We start from the raw sequence: 19,162 nt of genomic DNA, 5'->3' as shown, positions 1-19,162 counted from the left end.
ACCCACATCCGTGATGGTTAGCGTGCATAATGGCATCGCATAAAAAGCGTTATTAAAGTTCCTCGTCTGCCATGGACGCAGCAAAATGACTGCGGCAAAGACACATAACCGCTATTTCAAAAAGTACACTGCGTACAATTAAAATTATAGCCATGGCACTTGCGAAGGGTAAATGAGGAACGGTAATTAAGGCCCCACATCTGCGTCAAATAAAGCTTCCAAATGACTCATGGAGCCGGTGTGAATGTTTTTTTCGTTTCGGTCGTTAAAATGTTAAATTGAGAGTCTTAACAGAAGGAGTAAAATTTAGAATGCTCCGATATGTGCAGCGTCTGTGTGTGTTGTGGAGAGAGGTGGTGCAGTGGTTAGCTCACTACGCGACAAATCCGGCGACCAAAGTTCGATTCCTGTTCATAGCCAACATCGGTAACAAATATCTGAACCAGTCCTGGGCCTCTGCTAGGCCAACTCAGCCTTAAATGAGTACCTGGTGCAGTGTGTAAAGATCTGGACTGCTGCATGATGGTGACCACCTACCCCCCAAGTGTGCCGTACCGGCCTTCAAAGGTGCTCGCTAACAGCACTTCTCTGAACGGTCTGTTAAAGACTATATGGCGGTTCTTTGTTTATGTCTAGGGGTGAAGGCATGGTGGTTAGTAGGGTTAGGAGGAGTGGATCAATTCAACACCCCCGCCCTGCTCCAGCCAATCAATGAATTGTCAGGAATCAGGCGTTGCAAATCAATGATTTTCTTAAGTGTGGTGAATATTGGCTGCGGGGGTCACATAAACCCATGACTTGGGCCCCTTTAAAAATGTTGGCCGCCCCAACATCCGGCCTCCCGACAAGTCAGGTCCATCGTGACGCAGCTGATGGTACCGATCAAACCACGCCCATCACCTCCCATCCAACGGCACACGTGGAAACAGAGACATACCATTTCTGATTGTACATCAAATTAAAATGATATCCGTGACAATGATTCAACCTTGGTGGCTAGTATGGGGGTTGACTCAGCCCATCATCCCTCTTGGGACCAGAAAATAAGTCTCGCTTTGTGGGGAAGTCAATAGTATTTGTCCTTCCTATGAGAGAAAACCCCGCCGCAAAAATGTGGAATTCCCATCACTAGCTCAGGGCTGTAAACGGGAGATTTTCGCCGCTTCGATGCCCATTTGAGCAGGAAACCGCCGTCTTTTTTTTATATCGATTTAAAGATTTGTCTTAAGTGGGCATACAGGATCGGGCTTGAATAGCAACTTAAAGAACGACCGTATATTTGCGAGGTAGAGAGCCACGTGATGTTCTTCTGGTCTGGGTGAATGAACTGCTGTGGCTCCTCCGTTGAATTTCTGAAGTCCACTGCAGTTCCTGAGCGAGCGAACTTCCGGATCCCCGTCAGAAAAGGTGGTCAAGGTGGTGGGGGTGGTGGGGAGGGTGGCACGTCTTTGCCCTCCGCATTTCCAACCGACGGCTTCACAGGTGCGAGCTCCCCTGGCGCCATCGTCCCCACGCGTGCCGTCCCCCTGCCTCCGCTCTCCTCTGCTCGGCCGTCTTAATCCGGGGGACACAATCCGAGCGGCAGCGGCGTCATCCCCGTCCGCGGAGGAGAACCCTCCGCGGAGAGACGTTTCCGCGAAGGTTGACGGCGCGTTGATCTCTCCCAGGGCACTCCTACGCTTAAAGGAAGATGGGCCCCCCGAGCCTCGTTTAGGCCGGGCCGCTCCTTCCCGCCGCCGGCTCGAACGGCGCTCGTCGCCGTCGCCGCCGGCGAGGGTCTAATTACGGAGGCTCGGGACGTCTCCTTTTAGCGCGAAGGGCCACGGCGATTCATCAGAGCGGCTTCGCGCCGCGTCAAGCGCCCCGAGCCCGCGCGCCGCTCGCGCCCGTTCCGCCGGTGCCGGCGGAGCGGCCGACGTTTTGGCGCCCCTGGGGTTGGCGTGGGCGCGCCTGAGGAGGCGTCGACAGCTGCAACTGCCGACGTCCTGTAATCATCAGCTGGCGGTTATTCTACCGATTGCTTGTTCTGATTGGTCATTGAGCAAATAGGGTGATATTTGCATGTCGTGTGCGTGCGCGTGTGTATATGCAGTGATGCCGCGCCCGAGGTTGGCCATCAATTCACCTGTGACGCGCCAAATCTCGCCAGATTTTATAAGACAGGCGTGGTACGAGCCCGGATAATGTTCGGATGGGAGACCAGGAAGCCAAAAAAACAGGTGTTATAGGCTGCGGGGACAATGTGGGTAGCAGCGGGCCGTGCAAAACAATCCATTGCTGTACTGAATTACTGTGCTTCCATACCTCTGGCTCCCTGTCATCACAAATGCGCGCCGAGCAGCTTGGTAAAGTACAGGATGTTTGGCCAATTCCATTAGCGAGTAGTTTGGCTTGTGGGAGCACACCTCAGCATCCGCAGAAACCCCACGGAATATGAGGGGGTAACACTCAAAAGCTCCATACAGATTACATTAATCCACTTGTTGTACTGCCATCTGCCGGTCAGCTCGGAACCCAGTATGCGCAGGAGTTTTACACATTTGCATAATCCACCAACCCAGCCCTTCAAAGTGCTGGATCAGAGGCGCCTGCCAAGGCGTTCACTATTAATGTCTCAAAGTCGTTCTTTTTTTTTTACGAACTCAAGCACCACTGTGCACTCGAATCCAAATCTACGATTCAATCGGTTTTGCCAAGTGTCGTGGCGAGTTCATGGCAGCAACCCGTTCGCCAAACATAACGTCATGCCACATTCGCTCTTGCAATGAATTTAGCTTTTTCCCAGCCCTGAGAATTCACGTTTTTGTTGCGTCGATCGGCTTGCCTTTTGCCTGGTGCAGGAAGAGGCTTCGATTGCGAAGTGACTTCAGAAGTAGTTCTGTGACGTCTATTTCCGGGGCCTTTCTCCGACACCGTGTGATACATTTCTGTCTGTGGGCTCTATGAAATAAAACATTTTTGCCCCCCATCCTGTCGGATGCCACCGGCAGTGACAGCACAACCGTCAAATATATTTCGTGGGCAAATGCAAGAAAAAAACAATTAAATGCTTAAGTTTGGTGGTTACATGGCCGATCGGTGACGCGCGTCCGCCGCTTAATGCAGAGGTTCACGGTTTGAAATCCACCGGCCGCCCTGATTAATGCTTCGGTGTGTAGAAAGCGAAACAAACACGACGCGCGCCCGTGTGCCTCGCAGTGGACGCAAACGGTCCCATGACATTATTCGGACAAGATTAGAGCCATGGAGAGGCGGCTTCGTGGTCCAACAAATCGGCCAAATTTGAACAAAATGACACCACTAATTACTCAGTTGGAATAGCTGACGCAATCGCCACACCCCTACAGCGAAAAGCATACCAAGGAAACCGTGCTGAATAATTCTCACGAGACTCGGTGAGGCTTTTCTGGGTAAAACAAGCGCAACATTGATCGTGCTATTAAAAAGTGTACCCATGTGGCCACACTTCAGAAAGCAAAATCCACCGGTTAACGGCATCAGGAATATGCACCGTCCCTGAACCAAGTCCAGAGTGAATAAGAAATATTTTTTTGAATCGTGAAACAATATGAATAATAATCTGGGATCATCAAACGCACACATCAATAGATAACTACATAGTCAATCATACGCTGACAAAAAAAGTCTAAAATACTACCGCATATCTCATGACAAATCAACGTTCCTAAACCTGGGCTGTAGGCAAATCCTGCGCCGTCCTAATGGCTTAAGCGTCAGTGAAGATGTTCGGCATAACCTGACTGGAGAAGAGCATGGTGGAGAGGGGGGGGGTGGAGGGGAGTACACGGTGGGGGGGGGGGGAGGTGAAAATATACAGAGTAAGAATAATAATAAAACACATTACGTTGATAAATAATGTAAAAAAAGTATAAAGGTCGGAACTAATGGGCACCCCGACAGACGCGTTCGCCCACTCGAGTGGCCTTTAGCGGCGGTGGAAACCCCACGGTGGCCGGGCGAGTATAATTACACAAAAATGCTCGTTATGGACAATGGGAGGGGGAGCCTCTTAATGGGCCCTGGCTCTGACCTTGGGACTTCGACGTGGCGGAGATGCGAAGCGGGAGAGGGGTGCGCGCGGGCCGCGCCGCTAATTGCGTGCGCGGGCCCTCCCCGCGTGGACAGGGGGACGCTCGGCTGTTAGCGCTTCAATTAATGCTCACACGTGCGTACGTGTTGTGTGTGTGTTGTGTGTGTGCATGTTTGTTGTACGTTTATCCGCGTGCGGGAAATTGTTGCGTGGAGCTACGGTGCGCTACGAAACCCGGCGACCTGAGTTCGATTCCTGTTCATAGCCAACATCGGTAACAAATATCTGAACCAGTCCTGGGCCTCCCCTAGGTCGACTCAGCCTCCAATGAGTAGCTGGTGCGGTGTGAAAACATCGCCACTGGGGAGACAACGGTGGTCAAACGTGGTGCTGCCAACCCATCCCCTCGTGTGCCGTTCCGGCCTTCATAGGTGCTCGCTAACAGCACTTGCCCCAACAGTCTACTCAGGCTATACAGGGAATCTTTGTATTTTGTTATTGTTGTGGGTGGAGTGGTGGTTGCATTGTCGTCAGTGTGCCGCTACTTGCCGAAACCGGCCACTTGAATTCAAATCCCGGTTCTGACGTTTCCGCGACGAATATTCGAACTGGTCCCAGGCATCCACCTCGACCGACTCGGCCTTAAACGATGGCCCCCCGGTGTGCTGTGTAAACGTCAGCACTGCAGCGACAAAAGGCGGACCCCGCACATGGTCCTGACCACACCACCCCCCTCGAGCGCTGTTCCACCCAGAGTTCTTATTTGCTCACACGTTTTTAACAAATAGCCTCATGACATCCCATCCCACTCCCCACCGAAAATGTTTTCCCGTCGAATTTTACCGAATCGAATTCTCTCCGCCCTCGTCTCGGGCGTCCGTTCGCGAAAGAGACTCCCTTCCCCCCGCCCGATCTCAATGGTGTCCAATCCCTCTCCTCGCCCCGATTGAAAAAAAGAAACGCCAAAGGCTCGCTCCGACTGACCGACTCGCTCGGTTGTCATACGCTGGACCTTTAAAAAACACTCGAGACTCCCGGCGCCCGTAATTGCCTAATGCCGAACGAAGGGCGCGTGGCACGGGGTGGCGTTAAAAGCAACGTGGCGCACGCAATGAAATGGGAAAGGGATTAAGTCGAATTAATGCGACTCATCTGCAGGTGTTACGGGAGCGAGATGGCTCGGTGCGCGCGCGCGTTTGGTGGCGGGCGGTGAGAGGGGGCGGCTGTGGAGTGTTGGGAGTGTGGGGGGCTCCAAGGTGAGTTGATAAGTTTCACAGGCGCACACCGTCGCCCGAGCAATTAACGAACGACTCGCTTGCGAGTGTCAGAAGTCTCTGGCTGCAGCACCAACCGCCACTGCCACCACCTCACAATGACACCGCGAGATCCCAGTGCCGGATTAAGCTAGTGGCGGGGCCTGTAGCATATGATGTTCTAAAGGGGCCCTGAATAAAAAAAAACATGAATATTAAAACACAAATTTTTTTACTTGCATAGTTAAGTAATTATATGTTTTTATTTGCTATACAGCCAGATAATACGACAAATCGCTAACCTTAAACACCCAGTCGTTCGTAAAAGTTGAAGGCGGTATAGTGCTATAGTAATAGAGCAAGTGCAGAATCACTGAACCGGAATTGATAGCTTGAAAGCATTTAGCGCGGGGCCCTTGAAAGTGCAGGGCATATGTAGCTACTTGTGCTACGAGGATAATCCGGCACTGCGAGATCCGAGTGCCAACTCACAGTCACATGCAAGCCGTCTTACGGTCTGTCGAGGCAAGTGGTGGTTAGCGAGCGCCTGTTAAGGTGGACGTGGGTCAACGAGGTGGGCGGCGGTGGTTATAGCCAAGCTCCCGACCGCCTTTGTCTCCCCAGTGCCTGACGTGTGTACACATTGACCTCGGGGATGGTTTGGAAGTCCACTCGCCACTGATGTTAGCCCCGGCTGGGAATTGAACTCGGGTGGCCACGTCGTGGAGCAGTGCAGTACAAGAACCGCAGAAAGGAAAGTTGTTGTTGTTGTTGTTTTTGTTAAATCGTGAACACAAATCACGACGAATAATTTGCGGTAGGGTGGCGGGGAGAAGTGGGGGGGGTGGGGGGGGGTGATGGCGTTGGTTGGCAGGGGTGGAGGAGTGGGGGGGCTAGAGTGGGAGGTGGGGGGGCTCGTGGGGGGTGGGGCTAGAGTGGGGGATGGGGGGGGCTAGAGTGGGGAGTGAGGGCGAGAGTGGAGGGTGGGGGTGAGAATGGAGGGTGGGGGCTAGAGTGGGGGATGTGGGGGGCTAGAATGGAGAGTGAGGGATGGGGGGCTAGAATGGGGGATGGGGGGGGCTAGAGTGGAGGGTGGTGGCTAAAGTGGGGGTGTGGGGGGCTACAGTGGGGGTAGAAGGGCTAAAGGGGACTAGAGTGGGGGGGGCGCTAGAGTGGGGGGTGGGGGGGGGGGTAAATCATTGCAGACATTTCTTCCAGCCATCACCACCGCTTGGCCACCCGACCACCACCACCACCACGATATCCCCGGGGCTCCCTCTCGCCGATGAATAAAGAGCACGAGGAACAACTAAAGTAAAAATTAAGTCGGTAATGAAACGGTGCGCAAACATTCATTTATTTCTCCACTTTGCAGCAGTCCCATTGCATTTCGTCAATAACCAATCACACGCCATCCCATGTACACGAGAGGCTCCCCCCCCCCCACAGGCCTCTTATCCAGCCCAAGTCCCCCACTGATCCCCTCGCCCACCACCGCCGGCAAGCGACGGAGGGGGGGGGAGGGTAACACGGGTAAAGGTGCATCCCTGAAATGTCTCGTTCGTGCCACCACTGCCGGGTTAGGAGCCTCCACTCGAGGCGGACCTAGAGAGAGTCCCTCTGACAGAGGGTGCTTTGGCCTACTCACCCACATTGGCCGGACGCCTGGGGAAAGATCAGAATCAGAATACTTAGACCGCTGGAATCCGATGAGCTATAACGCTCTTTTTCAAAGATGTCCAGCAGAGGTGGGTCAGAACGTTAGAACAAAAACACTAAAATACTGTCTTGTATTTTACCAGGAACAGCCCAATGAGCTATTCCCTGTTAGATTTGAAGTTTTCGTGACTGCAAGGATCCATACTCTTGGTTCTTTCGGTAAATTCACGTAGGTAAATAAAATAATAAGTAAAATAACTACACTTTTATTAATAAAATAAAAATAAAATATTAAAATAAATAACGTGTTTATTTATTAATAACATTTTATATGAAAAAATGTATTTTAATTGTATTTATTTATTATTTCTTTACCTACGTGACTTTACCGAAAGAACCAAGAGTATAGCTATTCCCTTCTTTTTCAGAAGCGACCTGGGCCACAAATGAAAGGTCATCGAAGTCGCTTATCGCGTGGAAATTTCTCTCGGCAAAGACGGAGTAGCCAAAAACTTTGCCCCACCACACGCGTCCTGCCGATCGCTTGCGTCTTGAACCCCGTTGACACTCTTAATTTTAGAACTTTCGTGACTGCAGGAATTATTATTTGTTTCTTTCGGTTAAGTCACGTCTAAAGATAACATAATAAATTAAATTAAATAATAGAATACGACGTTTCGATTACAACACAAGCAATCATCATCAGGTATAATGAAATAGCGACATAAAATCTAACCAGAAAACTATAGACAGACATATTAGCAGACAGATATCACCAAGATACATAGCGAGAGCAACACAGGTAACAGAGAGGGGTGATCGTATCTGTGTGGTGGCCTTAAATAGACAGAGGGGGGGGCGGAGGCAGAGAGAGGGAGGAGGGTTAGAGAAAAAATTTGCATATCAATGAGTGGTCAACAGACGTGGTGCTGCGAATGCGATGGCACGGCAAGCAAGCCTGAAAATCAGGAGAAGGACACACTAAAATTAAATAACCTAGTAAAATATCGAAATGTAATACAACACAGAGGGTCGGTCAACACACAATTAACGTATAGCCTGGTTGATTACGTATTTCAAAGATTGCTAAGTTAGAATTTAAGTGTGAACAATCTAAAGAGAGGACACAGGCAGAGAAAACAAGTCGCCAGAGAGAGAGAAAAAAGATAAGCTTAAAACTTCCCCGTAGAAGTGGTTCAATCTTAATTTTAGAACTTTCGTGACTGCAGGAATTATTATTTGTTTCTTTCGGTTAAGTCACGTCTAAAGATAAAATAATAAATTAAATTAAATAATAGAATACGACGTTTCGATTGCAACACAAGCAATCATCATCAGGTATAATGAAATAGCGACATAAAATCTAACCAGAAAACTATAGACAGACATATTAGCAGACAGATATCACCAAGATACATAGCGAGAGCAACACAGGTAACAGAGAGGGGTGATCGTCTCTGTGTGGTGGCCTTAAATAGACAGAGGGGGGGCGGAGGCAGAGAGAGGGAGGAGGGTTAGAGAAAAATTAGCATATCAATGAGTGGTCAACAGACGTGGTGCTGCGAATGCGATGGCACGGCAAGCAAGCCTGAAAATCAGGAGAAGGACACACTAAAATTAAATAACCTAGTAAAATATCGAAATGTAATACAACACAGAGGGTCGGTCAACACACAATTAACGTATAGCCTGGTTGATTACGTATTTCAAAGATTGCTAAGTTAGAATTTAAGTGTGAACAATCTAAAGAAAGGACACAGGCAGAGAAAACAAGTCGCCAGAGAGAGAGAAAAAAGATAAGCTTAAAACTTCCCCGTAGAAGTGGTTCAATCTTAATTTTAGAACTTTCGTGACTGCAGGAATTATTATTTGTTTCTTTCGGTTAAGCCACTGCTGGGTGTGCAGAGGCGATGGCGGAGGAGGAATGTAAGAAACCCGTGCAGTTGCTTCAACTTCCGTGCCGGGAGATCAGACCGAACCGGTGACACTCTGGATTGCGTGGTAACAGTTGCAACCCAGCAGCATCCCCGGGGAGGGGAAGGGGGGACTATACCCCGCCCCCTCTCCCATCCCTTTCAACATTTATGTAAACACCAATTATTAATTATCAGTAAATAATCATGTATTATTACTGTTATTTTGAATGCATTAATTTCATCGTGAATACAAAATCTATTTCTTCAGCCAATGCCTTACATGTGACATGTGACAGCCTGAAACAATGATTAATAGAACTGCAAAATGATGAATTCATAAACAATTCAGAGAAAACGATCGCATTATCAACACACATTTGCGCTCGCTATAGACATGTCCAATCATCTTGACGGTCCAGTAGCCGTGTGGCAGCTTCGGCATCCAGGGCACACGGGGATTAAAAAGTTGCACTGCACAGCTCGAAATAATTGTCACCATCATCATTGTCAGCTATGATCCATACACTGCTTGGATGAAGGCCAACCCGTCCCACTCGAATCAGAGAGTTCCTGAACCACCCCCACTGATTAAAGGGACGACGACGACAACCGCCCATGCTCACCATCACCACAACTCTAGACAGCCAACCACATCGCACAGATGGACCGCCCCCCCCCCGCCCCAGATAACCGTTGTATAATTACCGCGGTCCGCCCTGGCTCACGGCTCATTCCTTGGGCCCTCTTTCTTCCGCCGTGCATCTCTCCAAAGGGGGCATCGTGGTGGGCGTGTGTACACGGCACTCGGTCTTTCGCCAGCACAACCCTCGTCCGTACCGCCACCACCGCGTGGCTCCCCACCACCACCACCACCGCCCCCACCGCTCCGTCCAACTCCGTTTGCTTTGTGCCAACCACTTTCCATTAGGTGCCGCCTACACCCCCCCGCCTCCCACCGCCCCCCCCCCCCTCATCATTCAGACCCCCAACTCGATGGCCAGACGCACTGCGCCAGGTTCGCTCTCGCTCTCCTTCCAACAATGGCGTGCCCAGCAGGGAGTGCTTATTGACTCGAGACTAAAGGAAGCCTGTTAAATTACGTCTGATTCCACTTGGGAGAAGGATTGTGCGTCGCTGCGAGAGTGGGGCGGTTGCGGATAGTCTGGGGGGGGGCGGTGCAGGGGGGGGGGGGTGTGATCCAAACAGGTGGAGCTCATCAAAAGAGCGCCGTGAAAAATCTTGCGGATCGATGGCACCACATGTAGGGCGGGCACGGTGCCACGCGGCGTCTCAATTTCACGCGAAACTTCGTCTGCCCCCCCCCTGCTCATCGGGTACGCGAGTGCCATGCTTTGCCGCCCGTCATAGTTTTTCCCCAATTTGCCCCGTTTGCGTAATAATAATAATAATATCTCGACTTAAATCTTTCGTGACTGCAGGAAGTCATATTATTGGGTCTTTCGGTAAAGTCGCGTAGATAGGTTCAAAGAAAATAACAAACGAACGCTTGTGTTGCGATCGAAACCTCCTAGCTTTTTGTGATTTTTTTTGTTATTTTCTTTGAACCTATCTACGTGACTTTACCGAAAGAGCCAAGAATATAAAAATCACTATTATTATCGCCACTACTGCCACCGCCACCGCAAGGTGGAGTTAAACCGGCGACCTCCTTGATCGCAAGTCCAAGGCTGGCCGTTGCACCGCGGAGAAAGGTAGACATTTGATTCACGCCAAGATGCCGAGAAACCGATTGCAGTTTGCGAAATGGAATTTTTTTTTATCTTGATTAGCACGCTCATGTCGGCATGCTATGATTTACGAGTTGTTTTCACAGGAGTTGCCTGATTAGAGCTGTCTGCGATTGGAAGGAACGTGTCACATGGAGTCTATATCTCGTTCTTTCTCTATTCATCGTGACCCAAATTTGTGAGAGAGAAAAAATATACAGGGCATACAGAACAGATTATTATCCCAGGCATGTGGATGGTACGTTTTTTTAAAGGGCATAAAAAAAAAGTTAATTATTTACAATCCTTTTCAGGAGAGTCCTGAATCGTTTGGCAAATTGCACTCGCGAGTGTCTGAATTGTGGGAGGAAAAGAGAGAACCTGGAGAAACCCCACCACGCACGAGGAGATACACCATCTGGCAAGCCCTTGCCGGTCCCCCATGCGAAGAGTAAACAGGCTCCACCCTGCTCGGCTTCCGAGATCTGACGAGATGGGGCGCGCTGAGGAGGGCGAGCTGGCGAGCTGGCGAGCTGGCGCGCTGACACACCGACACACAACCTGGCACTCACATGCCAATGTCAATACCTTGCTCATCTCATCAAGGAGCATTAACCATGCTCGCAACAGCGGCTTTTGGCTGGCCATCGAACAAAGATGGTCACCGCATCGCGCGCTTTCAGATGCACTTCTGCGGCCGTCTGGACTGCTCTTCCTTCCGATGTTAGGAAGCCACTGGAGCTATGCCCTTTAAAATCTAAATCGAAAACCCATTTCTCTAGAACTGCGTTTTTTTTGTCCTTTCCCTGCACCTCCGATTTGCACGGTCCGCTATGTACGGTGCAAAAGAAGTTCAACGTGCACGTACGTACATAAGCCAGTTGCATCACAAATCGAGCGTACAGACAGGCTGTGCAATTGCACCGGAGCTCGCGTGCGCCAGGCTACGTAGAAGGGGATAGAGAGGGGGGTGGGGTGTGGTGGGGCTTGACGGGAGGTCCATTTCAATCCTCGTACAAGGGGCCCAAGCCAGCCATGGCTATGGCACTCCCATAGTGTGAACATAGTCTCTGTTCAAGACTGTCTTGAGACTCCGTGAGCGTAACTGGTTCACGCTCTCGCATTCACTCGCAAGCCAAGCAGAAGACCCGAAGTGCCAAGTCACTTTATTTTCATTTTTTATTAATCTGCGTGCCATTCCGGTCCAAGCATTCGGCAAAATCTACGGCGCGTATTTACCATTCGCTTGCAACCTGCACACGCGCACGCGCACTGCACGCGTGTTGCGCCCACACATCCGGGCATGCATAATTGTGCGTATAATTGCGCATGCGATGACATAATTGCGTATGTAATTGTTCGAATAATTGCGTGCGCACGGAGCTAACCTGTCCGTGTGAAGTGGACCGAGGAGAGGGAACAACAAAGCCCCGGGTTTTCCACCCCCAGGCCGGGAGTAGAAAAATAATTGGCTTCTCACAAAGGGCAAGTTCTCCTCCAGCACTCGGGCGCATTACTCGGCGCAGAGACGCGGACCGAAAATACTGAAACCGTTGTCGCCGCGGACGACGTGCGCACGGGCCATGCAGATGAACGGGATCGGGCACGACGAGGCCAACGGTTCGAGGAGTGCTCGCGGAAAGAGAGAGGGGGGTAGGGAAATTGAAGGAAGGAAGGAATGAGACGAAAGTTAATGTTTTGAGCCACTTCTTTCGTGTTTCTTTAGCGAGGAGGGTGGAGTTGATTGGCGACCGTCCGTCTGTTCGTCGGAACATACCGCTCACAGTTTTAACGACAACACGAGAACGTGAGAATGGTTACCAACGAGAGGAGGAGGCTGTTAGGTTACATCCAGCTCGTCCGGTCGCGAGTGGCACATCGATTCTGTGTTCTTGGCGAGGCCTTTCTTGACAAGTCCTGGCGATTCAGCTTCCACGACCACGTGCCGTGCCACACTCCCACCACCGCACCGCTTTCTGCACATAAAACACAACCGCCTCTCTCCTGGCCTCGGTCCTGAACTTTCAGCACACGCGGCTTCTACCAACGGTGGCCTCTGCACTTCTCTTCCGCGTTGAGCTGCGAGTAGTCGTAGCGTTAATCGTCCGGATTGACTCGGTCGATATTATTTATGATTTTGTAGACCTGGATTAAGTCCCCACGGATTCTTCTTCATTCTCCTCTGTTCAAGACCAAGGAGATGGAGAGTGTGTTGACCCTATCTGCGTACGGCTCTGCCTTTTGAGTCCAGGTATCTAACCGGCCACTCTCTGCTGGACTGTGGCTCTGGAAGAGTCGTGTCCTTGTGGTACCACGGCGACAAAAAGTCCAACGCAACTCCCCAAGTGGAAAACGAGCACTTACAGTCGTACGGCTACACAAGTCGAAATACAATCCCTATACGAGGCTCGGCACACAGCTCACCAACACTAATGTCCAAATCTCAATAGCTCCGTGGGGGGTGGGGGGGGCAAAATTGACAACAGAACAGTTTTGATGGGAGCGAAACTAAGTTTAATTAATTTGGCGTATAAATACTGCCCCGTTGCCAGAAAATCAAGTAGCTGTGCAGGCCAGCAGCAACATAAATGTAAACAGCAGACACGGACGCAAAAGCAATGAAAGTTACAAAACTAAAAGCAACATTGCACGTAAACAAGAAAAATCCGAGTGACGTTACAGCTGCGTAAGGGCGCGACGACGAGGTCGCGTGCGTTGGGCGTTAGAGCGAGAGAGCGCGTGGGCGTTAGAGCGCCAGAGCCTGTAGGCGTTAGAGCGAGAGAGCGCGTGTGTGTTGAAGCGAGAGAGTGCATGGGCGTTAGAGCGCACGGGCGTTAGAACGGCAGAGCCTGTAGGCGTTAGAGCGCCCGACACGCGCGTCTCGCCTGCGCGTTTGTGCGTCTTCTTTCGCAGTTACTCTACGTGCAGGCAAATCTCCCAACGATTTGAGGCTCCCTTAAACGGGTCGATTAACCAGCTTGTTATATTCATAATAGTAAAACGCTGTCTCGACAAAAAAAACTGTGCAAAGAGAGCAAGAAAAACACAGTCAGCACAATCAACTTTGACAGCGCGTAACAAGAGCTGGTACATGAATAGTTTTCCATTAGCGGATATTAAGTCATGAACATTTAGGTAAGAAAATTTTTTTTATTTGATTAAAAAAAGAACGGTAATGCAACAAAATAAATGTCATCTGTAAAACGCTCAGATGTCAGCGTAGTTAATTCAGGGTAATTCACTCGTGTTGATGTTGCCGAGGGTTATTATTTGCCAGCCGAGCTTTACAAGAATGACGAATGCAATCATTTACCTGTGGCAGAACCCCCAATGAACCTCGAGAATCCATTGCAGAGAGTCGTGCATTCTGGGATGTTTGGCCGATTCCATTCGCGAGTGTTTGGGTGGAAAGCGGAGAAAACCCCAGGAGAAAACCCTTCGTACCTCCGATTAGCACAGTTGGCTACGTACGGTGTGAAAGAAGTTCAGCATACATACATCCACATATACATACATTCATATCGATCCTTTAAGGTGACCTCTATGGGAAAAGACACACAAGGAAGAGGGGGGGGAGCACTTTCCCACCCGCTCTGCGTATGAGAGTAATGTTTGTCCCGTGACATTCAAACCGATATTCAATTTCACTGGAGCTGGAATTTGGCCAAATTAAGTACGGGGAACACATTTTACGCGACGGTGCATTTGCGCGGTCGTTTGGCGGTCGGGCCGAAGTCATCGCCACACTTAACTTGAGAAGAGGCGAGGTTAAAATTGAAGATTTCCGATTCTGGATTGCAGGTGACCGCCCGAATTCGAACCCAGGATCTCGGGCGGAAATGGGCTCGGCGGCGAGACGAAAGCATTCTGGTTCAGGACGTGGACGCCGCGACAGAACTGTGCAACGCGCAGACTTTCACTGAAGTTCACGCTGCCCGAACCCCGATCGCCAGCCCACAAGGCAGCTCCTTCACGAAATATAAAATGGGCAGCAGCAGGCTCGTTGAGCACATTTCGGTAATGACGAAGAAGACGACGACGATTATTAAAGTAACGGCGACGGCAAGAGCTTGCGTTCCTTCCCTCTCTGTTGTTTTAATGATGCGCTTAAGCCTGCCAATTGATGGAGGTGGGGGGAGGCAAGAGTCTGGGGCATTGCCACAATGTGTGGCCCGGGATTGTACAAATCCGCCCAGCCATAACCCTGCCGTTAATGCCATGTGGCAGCCCAACAGCCTCCTCCAAATTAATAGAGCTCCTGATGTAATTTAATTCGTTGAGCGTATTGCGCGGCTCCTTCATTTATCGCCGCTCGACTCGCGATCGGAAAGGGCGCGAGCACGAACTGCGGTCGGGGGGGGGGGGGGAGGTCGACCAGAGCCCATCATCCTTTTGGGACCGATAAAATTAGCAACCACTTTTGCTGCTCTCTACCGTGCGGCCAAGAGGTCACTTGAAGCTCACTCTGTGATAATCCGCCTTCCGCGGTCCGCCCTCCAACACGAAGGGTCTCGCTACTCTGCGAGAGATCCGATTGGATGCTTCATCTCGGATCGGGGCGCGATGCCCGTCGCACTCTCGCGGTAAAAGGGTCGGGGAAAATTGTTGGAATTTTTTGTTTTATTCGTACCACTTTGCGGGAAGTCAACGGTCACTGTTAGGCAAGGAGCCTACGACGCGTGATCGATTGCGACGCTCACGACACACGCGTCCAGCCGTGCGTGCCTGAGAAACGATTGTTTCCGATGCATGTAAATTAAATGCAAAGGTAACGCTAATTGTACATTTCCATTAATGGATGGGATTACATTTTACAACCAAGAGCCAAACAGACTTCCTATATGGGTTATGAAGGGGGTTAAACATAAGAGGTCAAATCTTGACTTAAAGCTTTCGTGAGACTAGGAATTCATATTCTTTGGGTCTTTCGGTAAAGTCACGTAGATAGGTGGATGACGATCACTTGTGTTGCAATCGAAACGTTGTAGTTTTTTCGTTTATTTTATAAATGTTTTAACCTATCTACGTGACTTTACCGAAAAACCCAAAGAATACATAAGAGGTCATTTAGACGAAGACTCACAGCAAACTCGGCTGTGTAGACACGTGTGCTACTTGTAAGTAGTGTCAAGAGATGTAAATATTCCGAACATTTGCTTGAAATCGTACGCGAAAAAACACAATCGTTCTCCCCACATAACGGCACAAAAAACACAAACGAGCAGTAGTTAGCGCCCTGTGCCCTCAGCCTGGCGACCCGTGTTCGATTCGTGGCCACGGCTAACATCAGTGGCGAGTCGCATTGAGAAACCGCCCCCGTGGCCCTCAACTTCATCATCAACCCGCACTTTGGCTAGCATGGTGACGTACGGTCAAACCACCCTTCGCAGAATGTGGAGGTCTTCATCCAGCGGTGGGTCAACATAGGGCTACGAATGATTAAATCCGGGCCAGGTGGCTCAGCGGGTAAAGTGAATGGCTCGCAATTCAAATCCTCTCTGGAGGTGTTGCAGCCCATCGCCCCGCCAGGCCAATGGCGGATGTCATATGGAGAGACTCGCACCCGCCTTAGGAACGTGGAATTTCGACCACTGGCCCAGGGCTGGAAATACGAGGATGTGAACACCGCCTCGTTGTCCATTTCAGCAGGAAACCGACTTAATTCAGATTAAATTACAGATTTGTCTTCGGCGGCTGTACACGACCGGGCTTGAATAGCAACATAAAGAACGACCGTATAACCAAATATAGCGCCCCAACGCTTATTTGGGCCAGAAATAACTTTGAATTGTATATAAAAGAATAAGGAAAAAAAACATAATTGATGTAATCGGACGGACAAATGCTATGATGCTATGCACGCGGTAAAAAAAAAGGCCGCGGCAAAATTTTCCGCCGGTAACGTTCATCACTCGGCTCACCTAATCTATCTCGGCAACAGCCTCCCTTTGGCGAGGGTGGCAGCCTGGGTCAACAAGGGACCGCAGCAGCGCAGCAGCGCAAGAGAGGACCCGGCAACGTTCACAGCTGACGCAGAGCGCGGAGTGGGGGAGGGGGAAGTCAATTACGCGACGAGGGTTAAAACAGCGATCACAACCTGAAAAAAAACACACGTCCGATAAATAAACAACCGAAATCGTTATAGTCCCAAAGTGCTTGCAAAACGACAAAATTACTGCACGAACAAAATTGTGCCATCGTCCTACGATAAACTCTCCCTGCACATGGAGTCAACGCAAGGCCTGACGGTAAGTCTCTCGATATCGTCATCATGACTAGTCATCGAACAAAGATGGTCACCGCAACGCGCGCTTTCAGAAGCGCTTCTGCGGCCGTCTGGAACGCTCTTCCTTCTGATAGTGGGAAGCCACGAGAGCCGTCCACTTTTAAATCATCTAGCACTACGTATGGTGTGAAAGAAGTTCAACATACATATATCATCATCAGCAGCAGCCATGGTCAATCCACTGCTGGATGAAGGCCTCCCACGATCCTGAAATGTGACAATCCACCTGGCATCTGCACGTGACCGGAATTCATCGTCTAGTATCCTCGGCAGATGTGAATATATATTTACACACACACACACTGGAGTTGTGTTCCTGATTGAAGTTAAATCTCAGAGTTGGGCCGAGATACAATAATTTGGATGGGTATAGATACGAAAATAGGCACCATGTATGCATACGCTAATGAAACAAAGTAAATTACATTGTAATGAATGTTCATACTGATGAAATTTTACGTTTAAAAATGAGTAAAAGCATTTTTACTAAATGTAGTTGTCAAAAAATGAAGCGCATAAACACTGAACATTATCACAACGTAAAGAATTTAATAAAAAAATACGAACATCGGAAATGGAATCCAATAACGGCCCTAAACTGGTTATGAATAACCTCCTCTTCACCAAACCTGCACTGACCAGCATGGCGAAGTATGGTCAAAGAACCCCCATGACCTTCATCCACCAGTGGATTCACAAAGGTCATAATATTTTTTATTGACCTTCAAACTAAAAATATTATGCGTATGTTAACTTATTCGGAATAAAACACACGTTCGTGCTCAAGATTCGAATAAAACTTTCATAATTCTCCAACAACGACGCCACCCACGGTAAACTTTTTGAGTGTCGAGTTTGTTGTCCTACCCCCGCACCAACAATTAGCGCGGTCGGCTGCGCACCGTGCGAAAGGCGTTCCAACACGCACACAGGACAAGACAAAGATCCCCCGTATAGCCTGTAACAGGCTGTTGGGGCAAGTGCCGTTAGCGAGCACCTATGAAGGCCACCACGTCACTCAAAGGGGTGGCTGGCCAACACCACGCCTGGCCGCCTTTGTCTCCCCAGTGGCGATATTTACTATACACCCCACCTGGTACTCATTTGAGGCCGAGTCGACTGAGGGGAGGTCCAGGACCGGGTTGAGATATTCGTCACCGGGTGTTGGCCGTGAGCGAGAATCGAACACGGGTCGCCAGGTTCGGAGCGCTAACTGCCCCACTACCGCTGACCCACAACGCGCACACACACACACTCCACACACACACACAAAATTGTTCTCAACACGCAGGCTCGTGTCTATCACCGCTCGCTCCGCCGCCGCCTGAATGTCTTCCCATAATGTCAGGGGCGTGCTTAATGCGCAAGGGCTTTAGCGCCAAAATGTCCATTCAGTCAATAACGGCGGGCAAACGCCGAGTGCCGCCTTGCCATTAGCCGAGGCACTTTCCGCCCCGGCAAAACACAATGTGGAGATGGCGCGGAGGAAGAGACGGAGAGAGAGAGAGAGAGACCGGAGGTGCTTTGCAAGCGCGGAGATAGAGCGACGCGCCTCCGCTTGGAGGGACAACGCGCTCCGCCACTCTCTCTGCCTTTGTGGAATTAAAGTGAATTGCCGCTCAAGTGAGCATCCAGGAGGCAGTGCTCATCTCCTGTCCACGGCCATATTCCGGCGGTTGGGAATTCCACATTCCCGTGAAAGGGGACGCGTCAAGGACAACCGCTGTCGACACCCGCGCACAGCGCTACTCTCAGGGGTAATGGATCGAGTCAACCCCAACGAGGATTCGAACTCGCTACCTGCAGATTGAGAGCCGCTCGGCTCTCCCGGCTGGGCCACTTGAAATATCGTGCGCGTGCGAGTGCGTGACACGTGCGCGTGTGGACATACATGTTGGCGTAATGGAGCGGGAGTGCAGCGGTTAGCGCGGTGCGCAACAAACCTGGTGACGGCCAACACCGGCGACAACCATTTGACCTCCGGTTCTGGGCCTCCCCTAGGTCAGCGTCAAATGAGTACTTGGTGTGGTGTGTAAACATCGCCACTGGGGCAACAAAGGCCGCTGGGCGTGGTGTTGGCCACCCACCCAACCCCCCCTCGTGTGCTGTGCCGGCCTTCATAGGAGCTCCTCGCGAACAGCACTTGCCCCAACAGTCTGTTACAGGCCAGATGGGGAATATTTGTCTCTTGGGGGTAATGGTGGCATATTTGTTCACGCGCCGTGCTACGAACCTCGTGCCGTGATTTTGATTCCCAGCGACGGCTAACA

The 19,162-nt window shown here is 50.4% G+C and overlaps 1 protein-coding gene across 2 annotated transcripts in view; it reads right to left on the bottom strand.

Annotated features, from left to right (window-relative positions):
- Nucleotides 1-19,162, bottom strand: part of GALNTL6 (polypeptide N-acetylgalactosaminyltransferase like 6) — a 259,772-nt gene that overhangs the window by 216,750 nt on the left and 23,860 nt on the right. Inside the window, exon 1 of one of the 2 annotated variants that reach the window (XM_078864979.1) lies at nucleotides 9,585-9,597. The exons of the other annotated variant lie outside the window; for it this stretch is intronic. The gene's annotated coding sequence lies outside the window, so the exon portion shown is untranslated. Of the gene's footprint in view, nucleotides 1-9,584; nucleotides 9,598-19,162 lie in introns of those variants that run through there. 2 annotated transcript variants of the gene reach the window in all.

Source organism: Lampetra fluviatilis, chromosome 19 (assembly GCF_964198595.1).
Source record: "Lampetra fluviatilis chromosome 19, kcLamFluv1.1, whole genome shotgun sequence".
In the NCBI taxonomy this organism is placed as follows: Eukaryota; Metazoa; Chordata; class Hyperoartia; order Petromyzontiformes; family Petromyzontidae; genus Lampetra; species Lampetra fluviatilis.
This window is presented reverse-complemented; position numbering and strand designations above follow the sequence as displayed.